The sequence below is a fragment of the Vigna unguiculata genome, chromosome 7 (assembly GCF_004118075.2).
Source record: "Vigna unguiculata cultivar IT97K-499-35 chromosome 7, ASM411807v1, whole genome shotgun sequence".
NCBI classification, from domain to species: Eukaryota; Viridiplantae; Streptophyta; class Magnoliopsida; order Fabales; family Fabaceae; genus Vigna; species Vigna unguiculata.
The window spans coordinates 12,811,198-12,828,312 of NC_040285.1; the positions used below are offsets into that span (position 1 = coordinate 12,811,198).

Here is a 17,115-nt window from a genome sequence, read left to right on the forward strand (position 1 = left end):
TCATCTAGATAACTCAGTTATCTTAATGTCCAACGAGGATCTTCATTAGACTTTCTTAAGCAACTTAAACTAAAACACCTAACCTCTAAAATTGATAAGATGAACTCTTATAAACATTGCTCATGTTTTTTTTTGTGTTGTTAGTTGTTTCTTTAATAATCTTGAAAAAGAAAGCATTGGAAAGCTATAAAGTGGATACTTATGTATCTGATAGATACTTTTAGATTTTATTTATGCTTTGAAAGCGGTAAGCTTAATTGTGTTGAATCATTGCACATATTCATACATGAATGATATATGGATCTTAGGAACTCTAGTTTTGGTTATATTATCACTTTTGTAGGGGGACAATCTCATGAAAATCCAAACTACAAAAATGTATTGCTATATCCTCTACAAAGGTAAAATATATCGTTGTTACAAAAGCTACTAAGCAGCTTTTGGATGAAAAATATCCTATAAGAGTTCGAATTACAAAAGCAATTTTGTGATAGTCAGAGTGAAATTCATCTCAACAAGAACACAACCTTTCATTCAAGTTTAAAGCATATTAATATATATGATGCATTAGAGATGAAACAATGGTTATAGAAAATTCATATAGATGAGAATGGTTCATATATGATAAAAAAAAGTATCTTATTTGCATAAAAACTCATTGTCTATAATGAGAAAGCAAGTTTGGTTGACTAAGGCTCTAACTAATTGGCAAGGGAGAGAGTTGTCAGGTGGGTCACCAATTTATTGGATTCATGTTAACTTAATTAAAAAAAAATTAACCCATTATGTAACTTAATGAAGGCATTCTCGTGAACTTACGTAACCAATGTGAGCTGTAAACTAAATAGGCTCATGCTATGCATCACTACCATTACATGAAAATTTTATTAAAACAAAAAAAAAAAGAAACACATGGGAGACCACACCAAACCATGATAAAATTACATTGCACACATAGGCAAAAATATCTACTATGAAAAAAGCTAAGTAAATACATCGATAATAGCAAATCATTTTATAATTTGAACAAAAAAAGAGGTGATTTCTTATACTCCACAACAATAAATCCAAATCATGGTCTTTCCATCAAAACTTGATTAGGCAAATCTGATAACAAATCAACATCAACCAAGACACGTGCAAATAAACCTGGAAACTTATTCTTAGTGAAATCATCTAAAGATAAGGGTGTGCCAATGCCACACACAATTAAGAAAAATGCCTTTCATTGTCAATATTCCAAAGGAAGACCATGTATGTGTACCCAACATTGGGTTTTCGTGAGCTTCATAGAAGTTAAAACAAAATATTTAGTCTAAGCAAAAACACAAAGGATTCTAGGAGACAAATTTCAAACTCCAATTGTCAAAACCCTTCTCGTATCCTCAAGCGAAGGAAAAACAAATTCATATAATGCTTTTCTAAGAGGAATTGTTTTCCATTGACTCAAATGTTTGTAGGACACATCAAGCTTCTTAAAAAGATCTAAATGTTTATCCTTTTTGTTAACAAAATACGTCTACGCAAATGATTTTTGCACTCCTCTTGACCAACAAAATAAACTTCTTCAGCGATTCGCATTGAGTCCATATCTCCCTTTATTCAAAGAGAAGGTAAATATGATAACCGAATATCACAAACATTATTAAGAACCTAGAAAAATGTACATTTTTATGCCCACATATTAGAAGAAAATTTAGATGAAATGAAATTTTGCTAATCCTGATCTTGTAAGCAACCCCAAATGATATGAAACTCTAAAGAAGAAGACATACTTATCCCTCAAACCAGCCACACTCTAAATTTTTAACAAGCACAAATCACCAAGCAAACACCTGCCCATCCAATCTAGTGTTGTCAACACCAAAATTTGACAAATCACACTCAAGCAAGAAACAATCAAGAAACACAACCCCTGTAAAAAACGCAATGCCACAACAACATGTACCATTCCCAGTCACGTATCATGCAAGAAACACACAAACATACAATGTTCCTTCAACACCCACATGTAACAAATAGCCTCCAGGACAAAGAAATATACTACCCAACATTTCTCCAACGCGTAAACTACTTACATATACTTGTAGCCCAACTATGTGATGAGACCACGACTTCAACAGAAGAAACACTTAGACCACCCACCTTAACTAGTGATGAATTGCTTCAGCCACGTGATGAGACTTACTCTAGCTATTTAAGCTAAACAAAAAATAGCAAACACCTACACCACTACATAGGCCACCGCTGTTACCAGGGAAGAGAAACCCTAATCCTGAGTCAGGTTTCTTTTTCTTTGAGATCTTTGTTTTCTTTCCTTTTCTCACATAATAACCCTTTACCCACTCCTTTCTTTCTTTAACTAGTTCTTCACATGCATTCCTCGTACCCTTACCTTGTGTTTGGATGAGGCAATTTAACAATTCTAAGAAATTGAAATGTATAGCATTTGAAATTCTTACAATTGAATTCCCATCATTTTCTAAATAACTTGTTTGGATAGGGTAATTGGAATACCTTACATTTGAATTTCTTGTTTGGATAAGACAATTGAATTTCTTATAAGATAAAAATTTATTTTAACAATATTTATTTTAATGTATAAATTTTTTAAATTAAATTTAAAAAATATTAATGAACTTAAAATATTTAATAATTCAATTAAAAATATTAGCCAACTTTCTAATATTAATTAATATTAAAAATTCTGGATCAACAATAATATACTTTTATATCAATATTGATTCATTCTATCAAAGAAATATAATATTAATTACTAATTACTTCATTTACCAACAATAAAATAATTAAGTATAAAAATCACAAGTTTAATATATAACGTAAAAACACAATATCATTAATGTGATATAATTAACCCACAATATAACATAAATTCCTAAACTAATATCACAATTAACCAAACTCATTATCCATAGTTATGATGTCAAGCATTTTACCATTAAAAAGGAAAACTAAATAAGCTGTTAAAACAAGTGTTTTCTTATTTAATATGTTTGTTTTATAATTTTTCCACATCCAACTAGCACGTCTTTCAACACCTTCTTTCAGTTCTCTTCAGCATCATGTTTCAGTCCTCTTCAACATTTGCTTGACCCACAAAAGTGAAACAAAATTTATCAATCATGGTGTTGTACAATTAATTCGAATATGCAGTAGACCTAACCAAATACCATGAAATTAATCAATCACAAGAAAATATATATTACATACCATAATTTAAGTTGTAGAAATATGTATTAAAACATAATCTTCATTCTGCTCAATTAGAAGGGCTTTCACAATAGCTAATTATTTTGGCATCTCAACTAACCATTTAACAGCTTTAGCCTATTGTTCCTTAGTAAGATTTGGCATTAAACGCACCTCATCTAGCACTTCTTTGATTTCATTTTCATCAACCTTTTCACCATATACATGTGCCAATTGCTTAAAAGACTCAGCCACATCTTTCATTGAAGCAGTCATTAGCTCTTTTTCCTTAAGCTTTCCCCTTTGAGATTGTGTATTAGTAGAACTTGAAGTAGATTGTGCTTTTCTTTTTAAGTTAGAGTTTGGTTCCTCCAAATCTATAGTAGCATTCAAGTCCTCCAAAACCACAAAATTTACTTCATTTACCTCTCTACTCATGACTTCATCAACATCCTTAGCAGTTTCAGCTCCATGACCAATAACTTTATTTTTAGCACATAAATATACTATATTGTAAGACCCGAGAAATTTAAATAATTAAATAAATCATTATTTAATAAATGCGGATCGTGGGAGCCTTTATGATATTTAATGTGGTTTGTTATGATGTGGAAAAGTACTAGCTCAAGTGGTTGAGAGTACTTGATTGTGTGAGAGGACTTGGGTTCCAGTCCTATGTATGATAATTGTATGCTATTTACTTAATAAGTGTATTATTTTAATGTTATGTTTGAACTGAGTAGTGATAATGTAATTCTAAAATTTTAGGAATTATCACGAAACATGAATTGGTTGAATTGGTTGTGCATTAACTTTGTAATTGAGTGGTTGTGGGTTTAAATCTTACTAAGAACGAATTTAACTTTCTTTTTGCCAAAATTTCCTTTGGCATGGAGATGAAAAGGCAAAAAATCCTAGTTGCCAAGGGAGGCAGCTTAGTGGGCTGGGAGACAACCAATAATGGTCTTTGAATGGTCATTAACACCTAATTCAAAGCCATTTTCGTTTCCCCTATCATTAACAAGCATTAAGGCTTAGTTAAGGGTCTAATTAGAGAGTTTTTGGTGAAGAAAGAGAGGAAAATATGAAGGGGTAGAGAAAAACAATTTTGACAGTGGAAAAGAGGGTTTGAAGGTGAGTTTTGTGTGGAAATTGATAAGAGCATCAAGTGTATTGGGAGAAGACCAAGGTTGAACTAGTGGTGGCACAAGAGAAGTCTTGATTCCTCCAAATTGAGCAAGGATTAACAAGTTAAGGGAGCTGGACTTCGTTATTTTTACTTGTGTTGTTAATATTACATGATTGATTGAATAATTGGATGCATGAATTGTGATAAAACTGTGCAAATTCACGTTTCTAGAAATTTTCCAGAAATCGTCTGGCGGGCGTCGAAGCCGCTAGGCGACTCATACCTTGTTTGTCTGTTTCTGGGTTCCAGACGAGGAACCGCCTGGCGGTACGAGCCTGACCGTTAGGCGACACATGGATGCTAGCCCAGTTTCTGGATTTTTAAAGAAGGGCCTGGCGGAGATGATTTAACCGCCAGGCGACGCGAGCCTGTTTGGCTCAATTTCGATGTTTTTGGGATTCTAGAACAAAGTTAAACGAGAAGAAATGAAATGTGTATATGTATGGATTGTGGAGTATTAAGAATCATTATAATTCTACAATAATTGGATAATAATTGGGGAAAATTTTATGAATGTGAATTTTAGGGATTGATGATTAGTGATTCTTAAAGTTACACGAAATTAAATGGGAAATTGTTAATGAAGTATCTTAGATTGGAAGTTTAGGAATGAACCATGAACCTAAATACATAAGTATGGCCTATTGAGTCATAAATTGATGGAAACCAAAAATGTTGTGAATGGACTAAGGTTCGTAGGTGCAAGAAGAATGTTGGGTTCCTGGAACAGCAGGAATCGCCTGGCGGCACCTTGGTTGCCGCCAGGCTCCATACTAGTGATGCGTGGTGCTCTGATTCACAAAAAATGTTGTTTTTCGTATTTTTCGCAAAACAAGAATCGCCCGGCGCTAGTATAGTCCCGCCAGGCGCCACCTTCCTCACTTCTGGGCGCTAGGCACCACCGATTTTTTTGGTCTACGCAGTCTTCGTAAAATTGCATTTCCTGATTCATTAACCGTCCGATTTAGGTGAAATTGTGGAAGGTGATTCACAACATGTTGTTATTCAATTTGAACGGTGGAGATTTGAATTGCATGCCTGCAGAGGGAGATATATGTCACGCATGATTGGTTGTTTGAATTCCCTAATAGTATGATTACTAATGGATGATTAAGCCTGCTCAAGTGTTGGTATGGCCTTGATTGGTTAGTATATATATATATATATATATATATATATATATATACATATATATATATATATATATATGTAGATGTGTGATTGATGAGTATGTTTGTTTTTTGTAGTGCTTGCTCAGACATGCTGAATATATGAATCTATATATGTTAGCTCGAATGTATTATGTTATAAGTGTGTGAAAAAGGCCACTATTGATGATATCACTATGACCGAGTGTTGCATGATAATGACGGGTTTCAGGAAAGTGTAGGAACATGATCATCATACCTTAAATGTAATGGAATTGTGAGGGCATGCGAAATAAGTATATAGCTTTGATTGTGTCTTATGTGTGGTATGTGAATTGTAAGCATGCAAAGGGTTGGGAATAGAAGGGGAAAATAAAGTGTGTGTTGGAATTGATTTAAGAGGTAAGTATATGAATTATAAAAGAGCGGAATGTGTGCTTATACTTGAAAGATGCATACGTGTTGTGATGTTGTAATTTGGAATATATGAATGTGTATGTTGATTTCTGGATGTTTGAGAATTGAATGGGTGAATGCTAGGAAATGAATTAGAGTACCTAAAACCAGTAGTGTCACATTATTGGTGTGGCGCCTAGCGGTGTAGAGTGGATCACCAGGCGATAGTAGGAAACATGGATGTCTTGTGAGTTGTGGCGCCCAGCTGTGATGTGAAACCGCCAGGCGATCTGTACTGCCATTTCACCTAGCGGCGCTTAGGCTGCGCTAGGCGATGGTGTAGTGGCAGGGTGCGTTGTGATATGTTTTGCATGGCTTGTTGTGTTGGTCCTAGTCTAGGATATGCTTGATGTTGTCATGAGCGGGTAGGTTCATGACTGGTGATGAACACGTGATGATATGAGCGGGGAGGTTCATATCTTGATACTCTCGTGTGGGGATATGAGCGGGGAGGTTCGTATGTTTCGTGTTCACACTTTAGAGATGCTGCGAGCGGGGAGGTTCGTAGCTAGTGGATCACGTGTGCTGGACTATGGGCGGGGAGGTCCATAGAGTTGGACTACGAGCGGGAGGTTCGTAGAGTTGGACCATGAGCGGGCAGGTTCGTGGAAGCATTGAAATCTCTAAGACCAGCTTGAGTATGTACCTTGTGTAGCGTAGTGTGCTTTTCTTGTTTTTGTTATCATGTTATGATGTAAGACTTGGATCAGGGGATGTTGTGCCATGAGCGGTTAGGTTAATGGATGGTGGTGAACATGTGATGATATGAGCGGGGAGGTTCATATCCTGTTACTCTCGTGTGGGGATACGAGCGAGGTAGATTCGTATGTTCCGTGCTCACACTTGAGAGATGTTGTGTGTAGGGAGGTACGTAGCTGGTGGATCACATGTGTTGGACTACGAGTGGGTAGGTCTGTAGAGCAGAACTACGAGTGGGGAGGTTCGTAAAGCAGGATTACGAGCAGGGAGGTTCGTAGAGGCAGGACCACGAGCGGGCATGTTCGTGTGAGCATCATAAACCCTAAATCCGAGGCTAACTATTTGTGTGTTGTGAAGGTTGAAAAGCCTTGGGGATTAAGGTCTTGGCCAAGAGTTAACTAGAATAAAATAGATTGGTGTATCTTGAATTTTATTAACTTTTATGTTAACTGTTTATGAGCTCACCCTATCTGCTTGTGTTTGGCGATGATCGTGTAATGCGTTACACGGAAGCAGATGATATTACAGGTGGTGCTGGTGAGGCATAACATCGGAGAGAGGGTTAGCTGGGAAAAGCTTTTACTGGAGTTTTATCATTATTGTTTTTATGAACTTTGTAAACAATGTTTTACTGATTTGTGAATTTAGATACTATATTGGAGTTTCATAAATTATGGATTTTTGGATAACTTTTGATTAATAAATGTTTTAAAATTTCTCATGTTTTTGGGAAGCGAAGTATAATAAATGAGGTTTTCATCATATTTCTTAATTTTATTACTTAAATTAGTAATATCCGACCGGGATGTTACATATATCATCCCAATTTGGATTTGCTTTGAATCGAAAATTTCTAGCCTCTTTATGCGACTTGAAAAAAAAAGGAAGAAGTCAATAATAACACAACTACAATTCCATACAAAGGAATTAGTCTATACAATTACTACTTACTCAAAGATATAATGGCATATAAAAAAAAAAAAAACAATTGCTACAGGATTGCATGTAAAAGAGTACTTACATTGACATATTCATTCCATACATTTTCATCACCAACTGTAATCATGTGTTTGATTCCATCCCAATCAAATCCACTCCGACCAAGGATGTCACTAACAACTCCATACCATGATCTCCAAAGTTTGATTCGATTTTTAACATTCTCCCAAGTGACTTGGACTTTGAAGTTGTTGGATAACACTATAGCTGCAACATTATATGTAACCCTTTTCCAAGCTCCGTCACTCTTATTGCCCATGTTTCTTTAATCTCTTAATACTTCAGCTAACACACGTTCCATCTCTAAATTCCATGAAAAAAATACTTATACAAGGCTCATTATAGAATTTGAGACACTTCTCCTTGGACCGTTTAACCTTAATTATGACTTCAACTCCATATTATTAGTTAATATGAAACAACTCCATATAGATTGATATATACTACTATGATTTGTCATATAGTTTTCATTTTATGGTTAACAAAAAGTGCAAAAATATTTTGACTCCTTATGAATCAAAATTCCAAGTCATGATGGTAATTGTAATATCATATGGTTACCTCACTAATTCAGCCCTCTTTTGAAAAGACAACTCACCAAAATGCAAATTCAAACAACATTTTCTATTGAATCACGGAGTAGGCTTAACTCTTATTAATTGCATAGTACCACGGTTTAACGAAACATCATAGGATTGTACAAGCATTAAATTCACAGTTCTGCATACCAATTATTGAGCACTGATATTGTGGTTTTCCCAAGTCACATATCAATCATAATGATGTTGTATAAACCACGACAATTGTTATAATCAAAAGATCATATTAGCATAACATTTATGTAATTCAAAGCAAGAATCATATCTCGAAATTAACAAATTCTTCTCAAAAACTCAGTCTCAGATAAATAAATGGTGTTTATAGTAACCACCTAATGAAATAAGTCACAAGACAACCTAATGAAATAAGCCAACTAATGACATAAAACGTGACTTGATCTTTGATAACTAGCAAACATATTCATTGCTAATGTGTCTCGAAATCTTGTCCATTCTTCTGTGACTTGAATAGTTGCAACTTCATCTGTGATATTGTTTTGAACTATTTCCATTGATTGAGTTAACTCTTCATCTACATTAGCTAAAAGCTCTAGGTCTTGAACTTCTAAAACTTTATTAGTTAGTCCCTAATTTATGATGAAGTTGTGTAACACAAAACAAGCATTGATAATCCTTATTTGTGTCTTTATATCAAAAAATGAAGGAGTTCTTAATATGCTCCATCATTTTTTCAATATCCCAAATGATCTTTCTATTGTATTTCGTGCACTTGCATGACAAAGATTAAACAACTCCTTGTAAGTTTGATGGGTGTTCCTAATCCACTCATTGAGATGATATCTAATCCCACGATATGGTGCTAAAAATCCAGGACCATTAGTATATCCTACATCCACAAGAAAGTACTTACCTACAACAATTTAAAGTAAAAATCATAGGTTTCAATTAAAATTAAATTAAATATTATTTTTAATAGATATTACTAGTTGGGATCTTAAGTTTATTTTGACGATGTAAAGCATCTCGTAATACTCGAGAATCTCCTGCAGAACATTCCCACCCAGGTAACACGTAAATAAACCTTAAATCTAGACCACAAACTGCCAACACATTTGTAGAGACATCACCCTTTCTATTACGATATTTAGGCCTATCTTCTGGAGAAACTGTTATCAGAATATGAGTTCCATCAAGTGCTCCAACACATTTCTAATAGCAACATACATTTATTAATATATAATGTCTATACAAATGTGTAAAGTTAATTAATCTAGTATAATTATCAATAAACATACTTCAAACCATCTCCATCTAGTTGCATCAAGACCTTCCATATTATAAGTATGAAACTTCAAATAATCCTTGCTCACTTTCATTATCGCTCTTAAGACATTATTGAATTGTCTACTTATTGTTTCTTTTGATCTATATTAACTAAATTGTATCACCTTGTACTTAAGCTTATAAGCCAGGATATGTAAAAACATCGCTACTGCCTCAGTTATTGGAACATTTTTCGTTCTTACCAATCCACCTCTCTCTTGTAAGATTTTACAAAGTTTGAGAAATGCACTTTTACAAACTCTTAGTTGTTCAATACAATCTTTTTCTGTCCCTCTATAAAGACGATTAAGGAAATTACGTCATTCCAATTCCCAATTACGATCAGGTTCCTTATCTAAGTAAATATTGTGATACCATACTACTACACTCATAAACATATAAATGACATAAGCAACAACAATCATAATGATTTTCTTAAATTCCTCTCTTTTATGTTTCCTTGAAATAATTGCACCATCATTTATACTAGTATCCATTTCTTAACAATATGTTGGCACGAAAACGGTAAAAAGAAACAACAATTAGTTAAGTATGTACTCATGGAACCTGACTCATGAGATTAACTATGTGACAACAACAAAATTCAGTCAATCATAATCTAGAAGTTGGGTTGAATGAATGCAGATGGGAACATTTTAAGAAATACTAATTAAACAACAAAATCCATATTGAATATGCAATAAATTTGGACGACTGTTTGGTATGAGTTGAAGCAGAGAAAAAGTAGAGGAAAAAAATGATATAGTATCTAGAGCCATTTGAACTAGTCATTGGTGAAGGACCACATATATCTAATATAAATCAACAAGGACTATCATACAAATCTGTTGATAAGGAGCTAGATGTCTAAACTTACTTTTCTTGGAAAACAACCATTGAAGGATGTATCTATGTGTTGAAGATATGATGTCATGACTCATAATTCATACAATATCTTAGTTTTTTAGAATAAAAGTGCTGGAAAGTTTAATCGGTGATGTTATAGATAAACATACATCAATCATTATATTTTCAACTAATGATTGACCATTAGCGAAGGTTGTGGAGTGATAAGTAGCTTAATCATATTTGCAGAAAACATTCAATTATGTGAATTGTTGATTTCAGGAACTCATGTTATAATATTGCTTTAATGGATAGTGTTTATTATTTAGCTTCTTATAGGTATTGTAACTTTTCAATGGAAAATTGTGTAGCTGATGTTGCTTGCTTAAGTTTAACACTAGAAAAAAGTAGCTAACCTATTCAACTGGGATATGTGAGAAAAAAGAAAACTTGTTCAAATTCATTTTTTGTTTCCTACAAACTACTACACTTTCAGGAACCAAAATAGAATTTAGTAAAACAAGGGCCTCTTACCAACTTTTGTAATTAAGCATGTTTGGATAGTAGTTAGAAATGTTGTTGTGAGCTTTTCTACTGGAAATATAGAACTTTTTGTAGTAGATACTTCCTATATTAAATAGACATTTATTAATTTTTATAATGCATAAAATTATATATATATATATATATATATATATATATATATATATATATATATATATATATATATATATATATATATATATATATATAATGGCTACCCCACCAATGAGTAGTTAAGGTCATGACCTTAGATATGGTTGAAGATTAGCTTATTGTGTTGTTTGCAGACTAACAAGATGCAATGACATTCATCATAAAACTCATAAGAATTCTACAATTATAGTGTTTTAGGTAAATAACATAGAGACCATGTTACAAGAACAAACATATAAATTAATTTATTGAGGGTGAGTCCTACCAATTATATGTAGACATGCCTATAGTATCAAACCTATCAATTAATAAATAGCATTGAAATGGTTTCACAATTATTTCCTATTACATTATGCACACAATCCACAAATTTTGATGAAAGAGAAAGAGAAAAAGTAAGAAGTTATAGCTATTATTAAAATGGTTTCACAATTCCTTCCCGTTACACCAAGTTGTGACTCGAACATTTCATCAAATATGTAGTAGGCAAATGAGAAGAAAATGATAAACACAAAATATTAAACTAACATTGAAACCTAAATCCCAAAAGCAACAACCAAAAAAGGAAGAACAATGAAGATACAACAAAAAGTATAGAAGAAAAGGGGAAGAATAAGTTGTGATGGTGTGAAGGAAATAAAAATGTGGTGGAAGAGAAAGAATGGTGTGTACCTATAGAAATTTTAGGAATTTTCCTTTCAAGTTAAGTTATTATTTTGTATTAAAGGTTTTCTTTCATCTTAAAACTTTTAATATCTATTGATTTCCCTATTTTATATTCAAGATATCCCACAATTATTTTGTCTATTATAGTCTATATAGAAAAAAATTGATTAAAATTTTGTTTTCACCATTGTCAATAGAAGTTAAAAGTTTTTAAAAACTATGGTGGACATGAATTAATATAAAAATATTTATCTCTTTCCTTTTATTTCTTTCAATAGAAAATTCTTTAAAAATAATTTTTTTAAAAATCGAAGAAAGGTATTCAACTACAAAATGTTTTGTAAGAACACAAGTTTTTTTTTTTTGAATTTTTTATCTTTTTGTGCAAGCAATAATATTTTTTAAACAATTATGAATATTGAGGCAAAAATTTGCATAAATTCAAATAAAGTTCATTGAGAATATCTGAAAAGTAGAAACTATCTCATTTAGAAATCTTTCCCCTACCGTGTAAGGATAGAGATGGAGGAAGCAAACCTCCTTTTCAACTTATGACTTGTCATTTTGTTGTCACACCTATTTATGTGTTTGTTATTTTAAATATTGAAGTTATATTATTCTAATTAGATGAAATTTACTAGTTCAATGAATATTTATCTATTTTTATATAGTATAAACTTTTAAATATTTACAGGACCTTATTTTTTTTCAAGGCTAGGGTTTACAATTTATTAACTCTTTTCTAAACTAGATTCCTTTCGAATTTTATCTTTTCTGTACCGGATTCCTTTCAAATTTCAACATTTAATAATTTAATTCGGTTATTTTGTTTATAAGTTTAAGTATTCTTTTAGTTTTTTTTTTTCAATTTAATTTTTTTTCGTATTTAATTAACTATTAATTTTTGTTAATTTTGATCAATTTAGTCTTTATTATTAATGGTGGTTTATTATTAATGGTGGTTAAACAGGTAATGTTTATGAATAATATAGGTCACGTGTCATAATATAAACTACGTGCCAGTTCGTAAATTTTTTATTTTTTTGTATACTTTATTTTTACTATATATATATACTCAATAATAAGAGAATATAGAATGTAAAAGATACACTCCGAACACCTCTTAAAATTGATTTTTGTTGATAGTTATTACAAATATGAATTAAATACTATTTTGGTATTTTAGTTAGATTTATTTAATTTAGTTTTTTTTTTAATTTGCACGTTTTAATTTTCATTAATTTTGATCAATTTGATCTATTTGCTAATAATGTTTACATAGTTAATGTATGTGAATCGTACATGTCACATGATTTTTTATTTTTCTAATTTTTAAAAAAATTTTCACATGTCAAGTTAGTATCGTATCACTTTATAGTTGTATCATTTCATTTTATTCAATTTAGTTCCTATATTCGTTATTTTTATTTAATTTAGTATTTTTTGTTACAATTAAATAATTTTGTTCCTATAGAATTGAGATCAAATATAATTTTGATATAAATATTGTAATAATATTTTTATTCAAATTAACATTTTTATTAATTACTTTTAAAATTCAATTATAAATTATTAGATTTAATTATAAATTGAATATAGTTCTTAGGTTCAATTATTAAATCAAATATAATTATTTAAAATATTATTAGAAGATAATTATTAAATATTTTCTTCTAATAATTATATTCTAAATATTATAATATTTCTACAATTGAAATTTAAAAATATTAGAAATATTTTAGGAAAATATACTAATTTTTCTAAAATTAACATTTAAATCTAAAACATTTAATATTTATAAAATATTATTATAGTACGTAACAATTATACTCTATTTAATAATTGAATCTAAGACTTATTCGATTTATAATTAAATCTAATAATTTATAATTAAATTTTCAAATAATTAATTAAAATGTTAATTTTAATAAAAATATTAGTATAATATTTTTAAATAAAAATTAAATTTAGTTTCAATCAATAAAGTACAAAATTATTTTCTTTTAAAAAAAATGAACTAAATTATACTAAAATAATAAATATAGAAACATGTGACACTAACATTAACACGTAGTACTATATTGACTTTACAAATAAATATTTTAAAAATACGAATCATAATTGTGAAGTTAAAGATATAACCTCACTATAAATATAATGTACAAGTAAGTTTTTCAAAAGCTATAAAACTATGTGATTTTATATTATTATTATCTATTTCTAAATTAATGTTTCTCTACTTATTTGTTGTCAATACAAATTTTATATTTAATTTTTAATTGCAGTTGTTAATTCTTTGCTCAATATATATATATATATATATATATATATATATATATATATATATATATATAAGTTGTGCTATGATTTCAAAAGCTGATATTTTTATTTCACCAGTTAGTTTCAAATAATGTAGTCTATTGTAAAATTATTTATAAAACGCATACAGTTATAGTGTGACTTATTATGTTAAAGTAAATAAGATTATGGTTTGGTTTGTTTGCTTAAACTCAAATAAGTAAGTTTTTATTTTTTTCTCATGTATTGCTCTAATATATTTTTTTAAAAGATTAAATCTTGCTTTTAGCTCTTTAACCATTTTCTTATAGCTAGTTTGGTCGTTTAACTTTTGAAAATTCCGTTTAGTAATTTAAGGTTCTAAGGATGATTCGTTTAATAATAACCGTTATTATAGTTTAATTTAACTAATTTAAATTAGTAGAAACACGTACTATATATATATATATATATACTAATTTTCTTTTTATATATTTATTCAAATAAATAATATAGATAGAAGAAGAAGAAAAGAATATGAAATAGTGCTAAGCGAGTGGCTTTAAATTTTCAAAATATTCATAGCAAATAGCAAAGTGGAGAACAACCATGACCTTTATTTAAGGGAAAATTTTCAAAATATGGCAGCAGGGTTTTGTTACCACGACCACCGAGTACGACAATAGGAGAACAAGCACTATATTGTAGACAAAATATAGGACTAATTAAGATTTAAATAACTCATATTATCTAAACTAATATCCCGTTAATTTTTTTATCATCCAGCTTAAAATTAAACAATCTGTTGGGAAAAGAGTTTCGATTTTGAAGAAAAAGCTGAAAAAAGAAAGAACTTTGATTTCCATCCACAATCTTCGTTACATATTATTATATAGACTATTATATTAACGTATATTCTCATCCATTAACGTGTATATGATACTTACTTTACCACAGAATCAATATCAGTCTCACATTCTTTTTTTCGTGGTAGAAATTATATAAACTTGAATGGTTCAATTTTTATCCTTCTACTATTAATTTATAGTTTTTTTTATAATAGTTTTAGGTATTATATATATTTTTTAGTTTTGATTTTTGATTTTTCCTTTTTAACGAAAAACCATTGTTGAATGCTTGGGGGTGAAATGGCAAATAAGAGGAATTTTGAATAAAATAAAAAAAGATTTATTGGTTTTGAATAAATTAATATTTGCAGAGAGTGTGGGAAGTGAAAAGACGTGTGTTGGAAGAGTTAGTGGTGTGGTGGAAAGGAAGGAATAGTAGGAATATGAGTCGCGTAGAATGGACGCAGAAGAAGGAAATGGAGGGACCCAATTCCAAGTAAGACCCATTCTTGCTTTCTTCTCTGTGCTTTGCTTTTCCACGCAAAAATGTCAACCACCAACAAATATCCCCTAATTCACTTTATACTTTAAGCCATTCACCCAACCAAACACTGAGCCAGCTTAGTCGCGTGGTTCGCGCGATTCCACTCATTACTTTTAGCTTTTTCTTAGCTCCTTCACTGCAAAGTCTTTTTTTTTATCGTTAATTAAATTAAATATTAATACACATGTAGATTTATTAAAACTTTTCTAGTAAATTAAAAATTATAACTAATTAAATAAAATTTAAGTGTTGAGAAAATAACTGTAAGAGTAATTTTTATTAAATCAATACAAAATAATATATTATAGTTTTTAAATCGACTGAAATATGGAGTAACTTTTTTTTCCTGAATGTGAAATATTGATATAACTGATTTTTCCTGGTGAAATTCAAACTCCTCCCTTTTTTTTTTTATTTCACAGAGATCTTTTGTTGTACGACAAATATGTTTAGTGTTGTTTTTCTATTGAAGTTTCTTTTTTTTCTATGAACATGTGATAACACTTTGTAGACATACGATATAATTATGTTAGTTTCATAGAATTTAAAGTTATGAATATTTGTTTCCATGTTTAATTTATTTATTTTAAAATGTTATTCCACTGAGTAAAGTTTACCTCAAAATGTTTTATAAAGTTGACATAATTTAACTTTTTAAAATTACTTTTTTATTGTCAAGACAATGTCACCTAAGTTTAATTATATAATTTAATGTGATAAAAAAAACTAATTGTCTCATAACTAAATTACTCTTTCATTTTAATTGAACTTAAATAAATATTTCCAAAATATATATAAGGCTAAAATATTTTTTGTCCCAATTTTCGTCAAGTTTTGTCATATAAGTTTTATCAAATAAGTTTTAATTTTGATTTTGTGTTCAAATAGGTCCCAATTTTCGTCAATTTTGTTGAATTGATTCTTTTTTTGCTAACACAGTTTAAATCATTAACGGCCATGAACAATAACGGTCACGTGTCATTTCGTGATTTTTTTTATTTTTTTTAATTTTTGAATTTTTTAAATTTTTTTTTAAATTTTTAAATTTTTTTAAAATGTCCACGTGTCAACCCAACAGCGTGCCACATGTCAAAGTCAGTATTCTATATTCAATTTGGTCCTTATATTTGTTATTTTTGTTCAATTTAGTCCTATTTTTTGTTAATATTAATCAAATTGGTCATTCTCTAAATTGAAACCAAATTATTTTTTCTATTAAAATTCACATTTTTTATTAAATATTTTTATATAATATATTAAAATTCACATCATTATAACTTTGATATAAAAAATAAATTTTGTCACATCTTCTATAGGGACAAAATTGGTCAATTTTAAACAAAATTAGGACTAAATTGAACAAAAATAACAAATATAGGGACCAAATTGAATATAGAACATTGACTTTGACATGTGACACGCTACTAGGTTGACACGTGGACATTAAAAATAATTAAAAAATTAAAAAGAAATAAAACAAATTAAAACAAATTAAAAAAAAAATTAAAACTACGAAGTGACACGTGGCAGTCACTGTTCATGGCCGTTAATGATTTAAACGGTGTTAGTAAAAAAGGACCCAATTGAACAAAATTGACGAAAATTGGAACCAAAAAGAATTTTAACCTATATATAATCAATAAAAAAATTATAA

The 17,115-nt window shown here is 29.9% G+C and overlaps 1 pseudogene; it reads right to left on the reverse strand.

Annotated features, from left to right (window-relative positions):
- Positions 1–3,348: 3,348 nt before the first annotated feature.
- Positions 3,349–9,748, reverse strand: LOC114191173 (annotated as a pseudogene).
- Positions 9,749–17,115: the final 7,367 nt, after the last annotated feature.